At 34.4% G+C, this 13,518-nt stretch overlaps 1 protein-coding gene across 7 annotated transcripts in view; it reads right to left on the bottom strand.

Annotated features, from left to right (window-relative positions):
* tn (tripartite motif containing protein thin) overlaps positions 1 to 13,518 on the bottom strand; it is a 242,561-nt gene that overhangs the window by 193,601 nt on the left and 35,442 nt on the right. The window contains exon 1 of one of the 7 annotated variants that reach the window (XM_069821757.1): positions 3,094 to 3,118. The exons of the other annotated variants lie outside the window; for them this stretch is intronic. The gene's annotated coding sequence lies outside the window, so the exon portion shown is untranslated. Of the gene's footprint in view, positions 1 to 3,093; positions 3,119 to 13,518 lie in introns of those variants that run through there. 7 annotated transcript variants of the gene reach the window in all.

Below are 13,518 nucleotides of genomic sequence, written 5' to 3' on the forward strand. Positions count from 1 at the left end.
TATTGCGCGAGTGGAAAGATTTAAGCACGAGGCGTTAGCCGAGCGCAATAAAGATCACGCTCACAAGTACCATACGTAATTTTACCCATGACCGTAACGAAAAATTATGTTTTATAAAAGAAAATATGTTGAAAATAAGTCCTCATATAATCACATATCATGGCATGGATTTTAGAATCGATACGTGTACTAGATAGGTTATGATGTAGGAGGCCATGATTAGTGAAGAATGGTATCTAAGGCGTTGGATAAATAACAAATTATAATTAATTATACAATTTTAATATAAGATATATTTTTTTTCATTTTAAACGTGTATTTTCGTCTTTTTGAAGTTTCAGGGATTATTTAGAAGTGTTCATGGGACTAATGTGATTAAAATAATTTCACATTTTACTTCTGTAAACTTAGAGGAATATTAAAACATAATTAATCATCGTGTCTGTTTAGCTCAGTTGGCTAACGCGTGTTGTTATAAAATCCTATAAACGCAACTTCGTAGGTTGAAGTCTCCTCGCCTCCCAAAAGGTAAATTATTGCATATTAAAAAAAAAATACATATTAGATATGAATGCAATGCACAAGTTACGACGTAGTAGATAGAGAAAAGAAAGGAGATTGAGTGTATGTATATTTAAGAAATGGTAATAAAGAAGTAGAGGTAGTGACATCTAGTAACTAATATATTAACTTCTTGAGTAATAGTTGAATGGAAAAGTATACGTGTGTGCCTGGGTACTAGGAAAATACTAATGAACTGTGAGATAAAGTTCAAACTGTGAGGTAAAGTCTTTATCTCACTAGAGAAATAAAGTAATGTTGAATAAAAGCCTACTTTACAAACGCAAAAGTATTTAGTAAAGGCATGTTTTTCATTATAGTCATGGATAAAATCTATTTATAACTTCTTCACAAACATGTTACAAAGAAAAGCTGTATAATTTAAAATTAAATTTAGATACCAATAAAGAAATTTAGTTACAAGTAATGGATAAAATAATATATAGCACACGAGAGTAATAGTTAGGCCTATTTAGGTTACAAGACCGTTATGTAGAGCTTAACATGCGAGCATAGAATTTAACTAAACGAGCGACAGCGAGTTTAGCTATCCACGTGAACATGTTGAGTTCTTATAACGGTCGTGTATTGCACGACATTTTGTGGCATTTTGAATCGTATATCTTGAGAATTTATAGATAAAATAACAATTGAAACGTCTTAATCAGTTACTATGATAATCTGTATGGTAGGATGCAATGATCTCGCTAAGTAAACACTGCTACTGTGTACAATGTTGCACCATTTCAACAATCGTTTTCTCGAATTATTACAAAAACTATTGGTCGTATGAAAAAATATTATTTGACAAAACGTTCCCAAATGACATGATCAGTTATGTATGTAAAGGATTGTAAAAAGTTACCTTGCATCCTGTATAGTCCCCTTATGTTATGTAACTGATTTTGATTATATGTAATTTTCTACTTTATTTTATATTCTCCTTATATTATGTAACTGATCTTGACTATTTGTAATTTTCTACTATATTTTATGTAATTTCTAAGGTATCTTCTTTTGTGTTGTTTTGTAATCTATCACATAATTTTGTATTTCATGTAGGCTATGTTGAATGGAAGAGAAGGCTTTATGGCCTTAACTCTGCCAGGCAAAATAAAACAACTACTACTACTACCACTACCACTACCACTACCACCACCACCGCCACTACCACTGCCACTACCACCGCTAGTGCTACTGCTACTGCTATAGGGAAAACGTCATAATCGGTTACTATGGTAGAAAAATAAAATAAAAGTGTTTACTAGAAATGGTTTCGTCTGAGATTAATTTGTAGAAATAGATTACATTGAAATTCCTAACGAAATATTGGTAGAAGCTGAACAAGCAAGCCAAAGAGCTATACCAGGAAAATCGCGAGATCGATAGTATAAGGAGCTGTCACTATTTAATGACTGGCGAAGAAAGAAGGCGATGAGTGAGAAGTTAAATGAAACGATTGTGTAGCCCATTCCGTGTAAAATAAAAGGTACTAACCCGTTAAGTCGTACTTTACTTACGAGTACATACATGCATCTCTGTTAAACAATCTTTACTATTCAAAATAAATACCGTGAACAGGTTTTGTGCGCTCGTGAAAATTATCACCCTCTGCTTCGCCTCGGGCGCTGAACTTTCCTCTCTCGGATAAAATCTAATTTTACTCCCTTATATTATAAATAATTATTGACTGTACCGTATAATGGTAATACTCAATTTTTTAACTCTCTTGCATAGCATTAAATTTTCAATTTTTAATAATGATTGCTTTGATATACAGGGTGGAAGTGAAATAATCCTGCAGGTCTTCAGAGCGAATAGCTCATGTTGTATGTAAGAAAAAAGTGTTATGCCTTACTGCTGGAAAGTCCATAGGTTTCTCAGAAAAAAAAATGTTTTCCCCAAATGTTTAACACCCTATTATTCAGTAACTATTGCCAGTAGAATCGTGATTTTAGTCCACAGAGCGATAGAAAATCTAATAAAAAATCATGTACGTCTCTCGCGTATTTCAATAGCGTGGACGGTTTTCATGTAAATTTAATTTCGAAACCACTAATTTGAAATCATTGACCGAATGCTACCAACTTGCAACATTGTAGTCAGAAAGGGAGATAGTTCACTAAGGCAGACAGACCTGAGTTCATTGATCTCTTACATCTGTATTAAGAGAGGAAAGTAGTATGTTAGCGGCGATGTTGCCAGGCCCATAAAGGAACTTGGCTTCCTCAAATAATTGAAACCTCACCTCTCTGCTGAAACTTCCAATTCAATTTTCTAATTAACCCTGCATTTAATCACAAAACCTAATACAGGTTTTCTATTCATTTAAGTGTACCCTACTGTGCCGTCCCTTTTAATCTCCAGGATTACTTCACTTTCACTCTATATATTACGTATATTTCATGCAAAGATACATAAATGTAAAATTTGGTTTTAGAGGTTAGTAAATTTAGGTACAACGTTATTAGGTCCAACGTTAGTAGTTTTAGGACTACATATCATGAAGTTAGAGCTGAGATATAGGCCTACCGAGTATGTTAAAAGTTACGTCCGATTTTGAATGCAGCAAGTCGCAACACCATGGTTACCTGAAACGAAACAAAACCATAACTATAACTATGACAATTCTATTCACTTTCAATTTATAATAATACTAGTGGCTTGTGCAGTAAATGCTGCTGCAAACTAAGTTCGTTAGACGTTCAAATAAAAATTTTTCAGATTTATTTTCAATGAAGAATATTTGTCCTTTTGATAGTTATTTGTTTCCATAATAATGAAACATACTCCCTCTGAATGGATTTTTTTAGGCCAAATACTTTTTCTTGAACCTATCCAACTTCAGTTTTTGAGTTTCAACGCGAAAACGCAAATATCAATGTCAGGACGATAGCAGTAGCTATTTAAGGACATTGTGGATTGTAGGCAAAAGTTAAAAAAATGTCAGGTTTGCTAAGCTTTAGAACAATAGCATTTTCGTATAGCTGCTGCATGTAGAACTTGAAATGTAGAGCGTAAAATCATTTTCTCCTACTAAGAGATCCTGCTGAAATGATCTGGAGACTACAAAATTTTCTAGGTCTCTTATTTTATCAGCAAGTAATACCTTTTGATCTTTCCTTAGGAACTGTAATTTTTGCGCTCTCTCGAGCCAATACTGAAGACAATGACACATATCAATATCTATACTACACCGCCTTTAAGTATATGGAAAAAGATCCAACCCCACTGGGTTAATAAGTATAAAAATATTTGATTTTTAATAACAATATTATTATCTTACTTAAGTTTTGTAGTTATATATAGGAGCCACTCAGTAAATTATAGAAATTAAGATCTAAATTAAGATATTCTCTACATTTACTTACATAACCTCAAAACGTTTCACTTTCATGTCATCAATATAGCATCAATATTATGTACAATTAATGAAAAATGGACGCATCATGATATTAACTATAATAATATTTAATTTATAATGGTAACAATGTCATCAAACCACCTCAAGTTTCGTAGATTTGAATTCCCAATACACAGCTGTACTCAGAAAATTATACACTGCAGAATCAGTTTTTAATAACAAATTGAATTGAGCTGTAAATATGTCGGCAATCCTGCAGGTCATGGCCTTCGTGTAATAGCCTATTGTTAATTGTAGTATGTGTTTTGTTCTGAAATTCAATCAAGTCGGCCGTGATTCAATAGAATTAGTTCTCAAAACTGACAACAGATGGATTTTGGAAAATAGGAAAATTATGTAGGAAAATTGACAATTCACTGAAAACTACTACTTTTCCGAAAAACTTTGGGTTCCAAGCTTCAAAATGAGGGGCCAATTATTAAAATCCGTTCAGCCGTTTTCCCGTAATTTCCATTACCAGTTCAAATTATATATATATATATATATATATATATATATATATATATATAGATTAATCATTGTACACGAGATATACTTGCATTAATATAAATCATGCTTAACTTTGTACACACCCTGTATTGAAATGTGTCTGTCTTCTAGTAATTCGTCTGGTTTCACATAGAAATGAAAAACTGCATCGATAAAATCTAGAGAGAATTGCTGTATTGGAAAGGAGTACAAAGCGAGTGTAGAATCGAAGTTCTGCTTTTTTATTTTTGAAAGGCGCTCTGTAATGAAAATAGTGTCAGTAGAGCATCGAAATTAAAACAGACTCCTTTTAAGATCTACCCATTCAATTCTTGATAGTCGCCAAAGTATTAATACCTCAAAGCCCTTCTCAATCGATACCAAATCTGTCGCAGCATTAACACAAGTCGTGGATATTCTTTACCTTTGAAGCTTCGGCTGACTTAACGTGCAAGATTACTTCCCTGTTATAAAGTGTATCTTTTAGCGTGTTTTAAAATGTACCACAGGTTTCTCTTTCTTAAATTAAGCATCGTTGTGTTATTATGTGGGAACTGAGGAATCCATTACTCACTTTGTTCAAAATATTACATTGTTTTTATTTCTTAATTTAAAGAGACGTTTTGCACTAAGTTTTGTTCGAAAACTTTCCTTGTTTATCTTTTTTGTTAAAGCGACATTGTGTTAATATTTATGAATTAAGAGAATGTACAACTGAATTTGGTTCACAAACTTTGTTTTTCATTTTTTTTAATTTAAAGGAACATTGTGTTAATATTTAGCAATTAAGATGATGCACTACTCAATTAAAAAAAGAAAAAACTTTCAATTTTTTCTTTCTACTTAAAGCACCCCACAGCGCATTAAAATATAGTTTCAGCAAATAAATTATTTTCAACGTGACGAAATGCTTAAAATCCATAGTGAGAAAGCAGCCTATATATTCTCTTCGGGATAAAGATTTTTTTTTAATTTTTTACTTTTATGAAATATTAAAATACCTAGAGAAGAATATAAGAAGTGTATGTAATATTTGTGGACCTAGAAAAGACTTTTAGCAGTGTGGATTGGAATAAACTGATAGGGATCCTGAAGAAAATTGTTGTGGATGGGAAAGAGAGGAGGCTGTTCAGTAATCTTTATATGAAACAACGAGTCAAAGTCAGGATAGGAGAAAAAATGTCAGAAGGAAGTAAATTAGGGGGAGCAGTATGTCAAGAATGCCCTTTATTATCTACACTGTTCAAAAACTACTTGGAGGATTTAGTGAAGAAGTGCTTTCAGAACATAGAAGGAGTGATAGTAGGAGTAAGAAGAATAAAGTGCATAAGCTTTGCTGATGATATAGCATTGTTATCAGAAAAGGTAATGATACTAAGGGATGTTACTGGAGCTAAATGACAGCTGTGAGCAGTATGGGGTGAAGATAAATGCAAATAAGACGAAGAGCATGGTTGTAGGAAGAAAAATAAAGAAGGTAAACTTGTGAATTCTTAATGAGGAAGTAGAGCAACTGGACAGTTTCAAATTCTTTGAGTGTACTATAGGCAGTAACATGAGTCGCTGCCTGGAAGTCGAAAGAAGGATAACAATGGCCAAGGAAGCTTTTAATAGAAAAAGGAGCATCTTCTGCGGACCTATGGAAAAAGAACTACGGTAGTGAATTGCTTTGTGTGGAGTGTAGCATTGTATGAGGCAGCAACATAGACACTGCAACGAAGTGAAGAGAAACGAGTAGAATAATTTGAAATGTGGATATGGGAAAGAATTGAAAGTGTGAGGTGGACAGACAGAATAAGTAATTAAGCTGTGTTGGAAAGATTGGATGAAGAAATAATGATACTGAAACTGGTCAGAAAGAGGAAAAGGAATTGGTTGGATTGGTGACTGAGAAGAAACTGCCTGCTCAAGGATGTACTGGAAAGAATGGTTAACGGGAAAAGAGTTCGGGGCAGAAGAAGATATCAGATGATAGACGATATTAAGAGATATGGATCATATACACAGACTAAGAGGAAGGCATAAAATAGAAAAGGTTGTAGAATGCTGGGTTTGCAGTGAAAGAACTGCTCTTGGACAGAAAACTATGAATGTATGTATTTCTGGTATAACAATTTCTTCCAAAGTATTACATTTTATTCATATTTGATAACAAAATAAAAGAAAAGGAAACATGTTGTGGCTTGTTTTCGAAATATTACTCGAAATAGTTAAATTCTAAGTAAGGTAAATTTCAGAATGCGTTACAAACATCCGCAGAAATCGTGGTTGTATCTAGTGCTAAAATAAATATTATGCAGTTTCACCTGAAGCCGTCCCTCTTCTTCGAAATATATCTAGGTTTGTTTTAATACATATGCAATACAAACGAATAATACATAGCTACACGAAAAAAAAAAGTTTATGTACTATTAGCCTCCGTTTTCCATTACTTTCAGTAGAAAGCATAATTTATTATAGGATAAATTTACATTGTTGTCTTGTTTCTTTTCTTTATTATTTTTATTTTATACAGAGTTGGAATCCTGTTAGGGTGGTTTTGACATGGAATACGTATTTCCCGCATCGAGTATGGACACCCGTTTCGGGACCCGAGGTGAAACAAAAAAAAAATGACAATTTCGTATGATTACTATATCAATGGTATTAGTCACAGCCGTATACTAATGTAATTAGTAGTTAGGCCACGTCACCTTTCGTCGCTATGGGTACGTAGGCGCCGAAATTGCATATAGAATTAGCTGTGCCGTGCTGCCTGTCTCAGTAATATCTCGGTATCGAGAGCAGCTACAGACATATGCAACCATTCGTCTGATTTCAAAACGCTAGTTCTGCAATACTAAACTGATAGATTTTAAGAGACACGAATAATACACTTTTGAGTTAATCGTAGTGAAAAATTAGTTGTAACCTGGGACTAATTTCGGAATATTGCTTCATTTCAGGAAAAAATAAATGAATCGATCGCTGTTAAAATGCACTGTCATTTCTTTCAGTATTGTAATATTCGGAGAAAAATGTTGTACTATCTTAATGATATTGAAGTTATGTTTCTCTTGTGTTTGCGTATCACTCATCATGATAATTCTAAGTTAGAAAGTATAACTATTGGTTTGTTTCTTCCTTTATTAAATCCAGAAAAAAACTTAAGGAATCCATCGAAGTATCCATTTTGTCGAGAATTGACCAATGACTGAGTCATATATTCCATTCATTCATAGTGTTCCACCAAAGGGTGGTCCTTCACTGCAAACCCAGCATTCTCCAATCTTTCCTATTTTCTGCCTTCCTATTTGTCTCCGCATATGAACCAAATATCTTAATGTTGTCTATCATCTGATATCTTCTTCTGCCTCGTACACTTTTCCCGTTCACCACTCCTTCCAGTGCATTCTTCAGTAGGCAGTTTATTCTAAGCCAATGATCCAGCCAATTTGTTTTTCTCTTCTGGTTAGTATCAACATCATTCTTTCTCCACCCACTCTTTCAAGCACAGCTTCGTTCCTTATTCTGTCTGTCCATTCTTCTCCATATCCATATTTCAAATGCTTCTATTCGCTTCTCTTCACTTCGTCGTAATATCCATGTCTCTGCACCATACAGTGCCACACTTCACACAAAGCGTTTCACTAGTTTCTTCCTAGTTCTTTTCGCAGAGGTCCGCAGAAGGTGCTCCTTTTTCTGTTAAAAGCTTCCTTGACCATTGTTACCCTTTGGACTTCATGGCAGCAGTTCATATTACTGCTTATAATACACCCCAAGTATTTGAAGCCGTCCACTTGCTCTATTGCCTCAGCCTTCATTAATTATACTTCTCGTATCATACTCGCAGGCCCATATTTATTTGTGAACCGAAATAAAAATAAAACACTCAAACCAACACAACTGTAGTTCCATTCCCGAAACTGTGTCATGTATTGTATGTGCCGGTGTATTCCCGATATTTTTCTCATATGCAGTGTGTTCAATTGATGAATTGTATATGCTGTAAATTGTATAGTAGTCTGTATAGCTCAACTGATGAATTGTTTATGATTATAAATTGAATTAATCTACTTGATATTAATTGTAAAAATTTGTATAGCTTAATGGAAGTATGCTTGTAAATTGAATTAATCTGCTTACTTTATATTGTATATATTTGTATGGTTTTGACCGATGAATTGTATAGGCTTTAAATTGAATAGTAATCTGTATAGCTCTATTGATAAATTGTTTGTGTTTGTAATTTGAAGTAGTTTGCATGATACTATGTATTACCAATTTCTGTATATCACAACTGATCGAATTGTTTATGCCTTAAATTTAATTAACTTACTTGTTTTATATTATACATATACCTCATCTGATGAATGATCGTTTGCGTTTGTAAATTTAATAATCTGATTGGCTATGTATTGTATATTTTTAGTAGAGCCATTGATATAGCTCAGTCGGCAGACTCGCTGGGCTGCTGATCCGGAGCTGCGTTCGGGCTTGGGTTGGATCCCCCTTTGGTCTCATTGAATGATTTCTTTCGAGGTTTTCCCCAGCCGCGGGACTGAAGCCGTATGGTCGTTGGCGAGTCCTCGGCATCACTTCATTTCATCAATTTGATCTGATTACCTGGTTGGATTTTTCCGAGGATTTTCCCAACCAAACGTCAAATGTCGGGTAATCTTTTGGCGTATCCTCGGACCTCAACTCATCTCACTACATCTCGCCAAAATATTGTAAAAAATTGTAGAAAATTTCTAAATTGTAAGACTGTAAAAATTGTATAATATTGTAAAAATTGTAATTGTAATATTGTAAAATTTTGACTTGTTCCAAATCTTAAAGCTTCATTGCTCATGTAAGATCTGTGGAATTTAATAAATGAATGAATGAGTGAATGAATGAACTGTAAGTAATTCCATTAATTTCAGGAGGTTACTCTTTGAGATATTTGAAAAAAAAAAAAGATCCATGCAGTTTTGCTGGGTTTTGCTTTCTATTGGAGATAAAAATTGTTTTATGTGAAAATTTCATAGCATGTTTCGGGAGTGCCATTAAATTAATTCCCAATATACTTACTTACTTATTGGCTTTTAAGGAACCCGGAGGTTCATTGCCGCCCTCACATAAGCCCGCCATTGATCCCTACCCTGAGCAAGATTAATCCAGTCTCTACCATCATATCCCACCTCCCTCAAATCCATTTTAATATTATCTTCCCATCTACGTCTCGGCCTCCTCAAAGGTATTTTGCCCGCCGGCCTCCCAACTAACACTCTATATGCATTTCTGGATTCGCCCATACGTGCTACATGCCCTGCCCATCTCAAGCGTCTGGATTTAATGTTCCTAATTATGTCAGGTGAAGAATACAATGCGTGCAGCTCTACGTTGTGTAACTATCTCCATTCTCCTGTAACTTCATCTCTCTTAGCCCCATATATTTACCTAAGAACCTTATTCTCAAAAACCCTTAATCTCTGTTCCTCTCTCAAAGTGAGAGTCCAAGCTTCACAACCATATAGAACAACCGGTAATATAACTGTTTTATAAATTCTAACTTTCACATTTTTTGACAGCAGACTAGATGACAAAAGCTTCTCAACCGAATAATAACATGCATTTCCCATATTTATTCAGCATTTAATTTCCTCCTGAGTGTCATTTATATTTGTTACTGTTGCTCCAAGATATTTGAATTTTTCCACCTCTTCGAAGGATAAATCTCAATTTTTATATTTCCATTTCGTACAATATTCTGGTCACGAGACATGATCATATACTTAGTATTTTCGGGATTTACTTCCAAACCTATCGCTTTACTTGCTTCAAGCAGAATTTCCGTGTTTTCCCAATATGCTCAGTCAATTTAAGGGAGCAGTGAATAATGATAATAAGTAATTGAAATAATTTTAGTTTTGTCCTTTAAATATGCAGAAATTTGATTCGAACCAATGTAACTTTTCGTTCTACAGAGGAATTTTACAATGTAACATTTGTTCGGATCAAATTTCTGCACATTTAAAGAACACAACTAAAATTCTTTCAATCGTTTGTTATCATAATACACTGCGCTCTTAAATTCTTAAATTGAGTGAGAATATTGAGAAATAAAACAACGGCTTTCCCAAAGCATGTATTCTGTGCGAAAGCTGAAGAATATTACCCGGCATTAATGACAGTACGGAGATAAGACTACGTGCCCACCTCCCTTACCATAAAGGAAACCATCCTTGGCGCTCTTTTGTGTTAGAGGTTGAGTAAATCGGGCCATAGTATGGCCGAAAGGATCAAATCAATGGATAAAATGCATTACTCCATTAAGAGTCGAACTCGCGCCCTTTCGGCTTAACCGCGACGTAATGCGTGCTCCCTAAATGTGTTCGGCATGAACTACAACCCGATTCTTTACATGAGCTGTCTTCTATTCGATATGCTAATAATAATAATAATAATAATAATAATAATAATAATAATAATAATAATAATAATAATAATAATAGTAATAATGTATTTATTTAGTTCAGAGCTGTAAAGCCAAAGGTAAGACTAATGGAAATCGCAGTTCAATCATACTCTGTTTGTAGAGCCGACTGCGCATTAAAAGTTTAAACAGCCAGACAAAAGAAATTTCACTGTACTGCTATGCAGAGATATACTTTATTGCGCGAATAATATTGTGGGAGGTACGTTCTAACTACTTATTCTGTTGGTTCCGTGATCGATTCAGTCCCTAAATTTCATGGAAGCCAAAGGTAGGACTACTGGAAATCGCATTTCCTTCATACTGTCTTTCTTTGTACAGTCGACTGCGCATTCAAAGTTTAAACAGCCATGGTAAAAAAAGTTCACATTAGTACCGCTATGCAGTAATATAGTTTATTGCGCGAGTAATATTGTGGGAGGTACGCACTAACAACTTTGCCTGTTGGTCTCGTGAACAATTCAGTCCCTGTGTTTCGTGGAATTTCTGAACCTGAGCCTGAGGTTTAAAATTATGGATCAGACCATAACTTAAGTGTAGCGTGTTGCGTACATTAAGTGGTTCGTGATCCGGCTTATAGAAGGCGCTACTGCTGCTGCTGCTCATGCGGATTTTCTTACCTCTCGCATTGTTCTCGAAAGTTGATCGAAGCCTTTCACAGAGTTTAGCGGTTTCTACAACTTCACACAAAACTGCTTTTGACAACAAACGCCGGTTAAGTTTTGTGGAGTAATGAACCAACATCCCCTCTCCTTCAACTCCCCTCCTTCTCCTCTTTCTCTTTGATGTCAAAACCACGGCCGCCTCTCTTTCTCCTTTCATTTGTCCTTCATAAAACATAGTTTAGCGAACTTAAAAGAGGGATGTTTTCAAGATAATTTGTAAGGCTCTAATATAGATTACAAATCCAATTCCAAGAAGTTTAATGCTGTAGGAATTTCAGTCTCAGAAAAACAATGATTGTGGACAAAAATTCTGTATATTGTTCAGATTTCAATACTAGTGCACTATTATAGATATTTCCGGCGTGGTGTAAGAAAACAAGTTTCAGGATGACACATCCGGAATTAATTGTATTAATTACTATTACTACCGCGAATTAAAAAAATCGACAGGTACAGCCTCAGACACAAAAAATGACCGATCTCTGTAGCGTAAATTCGTCTAGACAGCGCCTGGTTCATACGACTACATAAAGTATGTCTATTTTGCACGTAATTTAGCTCTTCAGTACAAACTATATTTAGGTTTCATAAGAGGAACTACACTTTTATAGGCGGTAGTCTACATTTAAACAAAATTAATAACTTCTCTCCTATCTAACAGATTTTTATGAAACTTTACATAGCCTATAAGCAGGGAACGGATTTATATGGACTAAAAATATATGAAATATGTAAATATATATGTAGTTATTTTTACCAAAATATGGAATTAAATATGGATTTTTACCAAAATATGGAATTAAATATGGACTTAAAATTATAAAAAAATGACTATGTACGTTAAATATTGGTACATTTTAATCAAACTAAACAAAAAATATAATGGACGTACCTTATCTTCCAATGTAGTTTCAACAAAACACAATTTTTATTGTCTGTTACCATAACAATAGGTTACAAACATTTCTTTCAAGTGCTGAAAAGTGAATCTTCTTCTATTGTCTCTGAGGATAGATTTATACTGACTAAAAGAGCGTTCGACGTCACAAGAAGTAACTGGTACATAATTCAATTTCACAATGTCTGCTGGGGATAAGTCCAAGTTAATCTTCACTGTTGATTCAACACTCATCACAGCAACAACCTTTTGTAGTTCTTCATATCCAGGGTTTTTTGAAAGTACAGTGTCCACCTTAGCTCTTACTGCATCTGCAACTTTACCTCTACCACGATTCAGTTGTTCCACAGTACTATTTATAATTTCAAAACTTTCAGATAGTGAAAGGTGCCTATTTTGGAGACTTTTGAGCGTTTTTATGATGCATGAAAATGTATGCTGAATGTGAGCTAAGTCATTCTTCACACTTATGTCACAGGTAACTGTTTTCGCAGTATCAATTGAGACTGCATCTTCAGAGTCCAATGCAAGGAGAACATTGTTAATAGAGTCTATATGTTCGGCATAATATTCAACTGCTTCTAGCCATGTACCCCATCTAGTTAAAATTGGCTTTGGTGGCAATGGAATTTCAGGGTACATTTCTTTCAACACGTTAACTCTACTGGGAGCTTTGAGAAATACTTTTTTCACTGATGAAATCAACAAATCTACTTTAGGGAAATTGTCTCTGACCACTTCTGCCACACGATGAAATGCATGCGCCACACAAGTAAAATGAGTCAATTTAGGATATACAACAGATAATGCTTGTCCAGCTTTGACCATATAAGGGGCAGCATCGCTAATAAAGAATAACACATTATCGTACATAATACCCTTTGGCCACAGGATACCCATAGCTTCGTTGAACAGTTTAACTATAGTTTTGTTATTGCACTTTTCTAGAACATCACAATGTAAAAGAATTCGTTCAGAATATTGTTCACTTAACAAACCGATAACTACATTACCAACAAGTCTACCTTCTTTGTCGGGAGTC

The sequence above is a fragment of the Periplaneta americana genome, chromosome 1 (genome assembly GCF_040183065.1).
Source record: "Periplaneta americana isolate PAMFEO1 chromosome 1, P.americana_PAMFEO1_priV1, whole genome shotgun sequence".
Taxonomy (NCBI): domain Eukaryota; kingdom Metazoa; phylum Arthropoda; class Insecta; order Blattodea; family Blattidae; genus Periplaneta; species Periplaneta americana.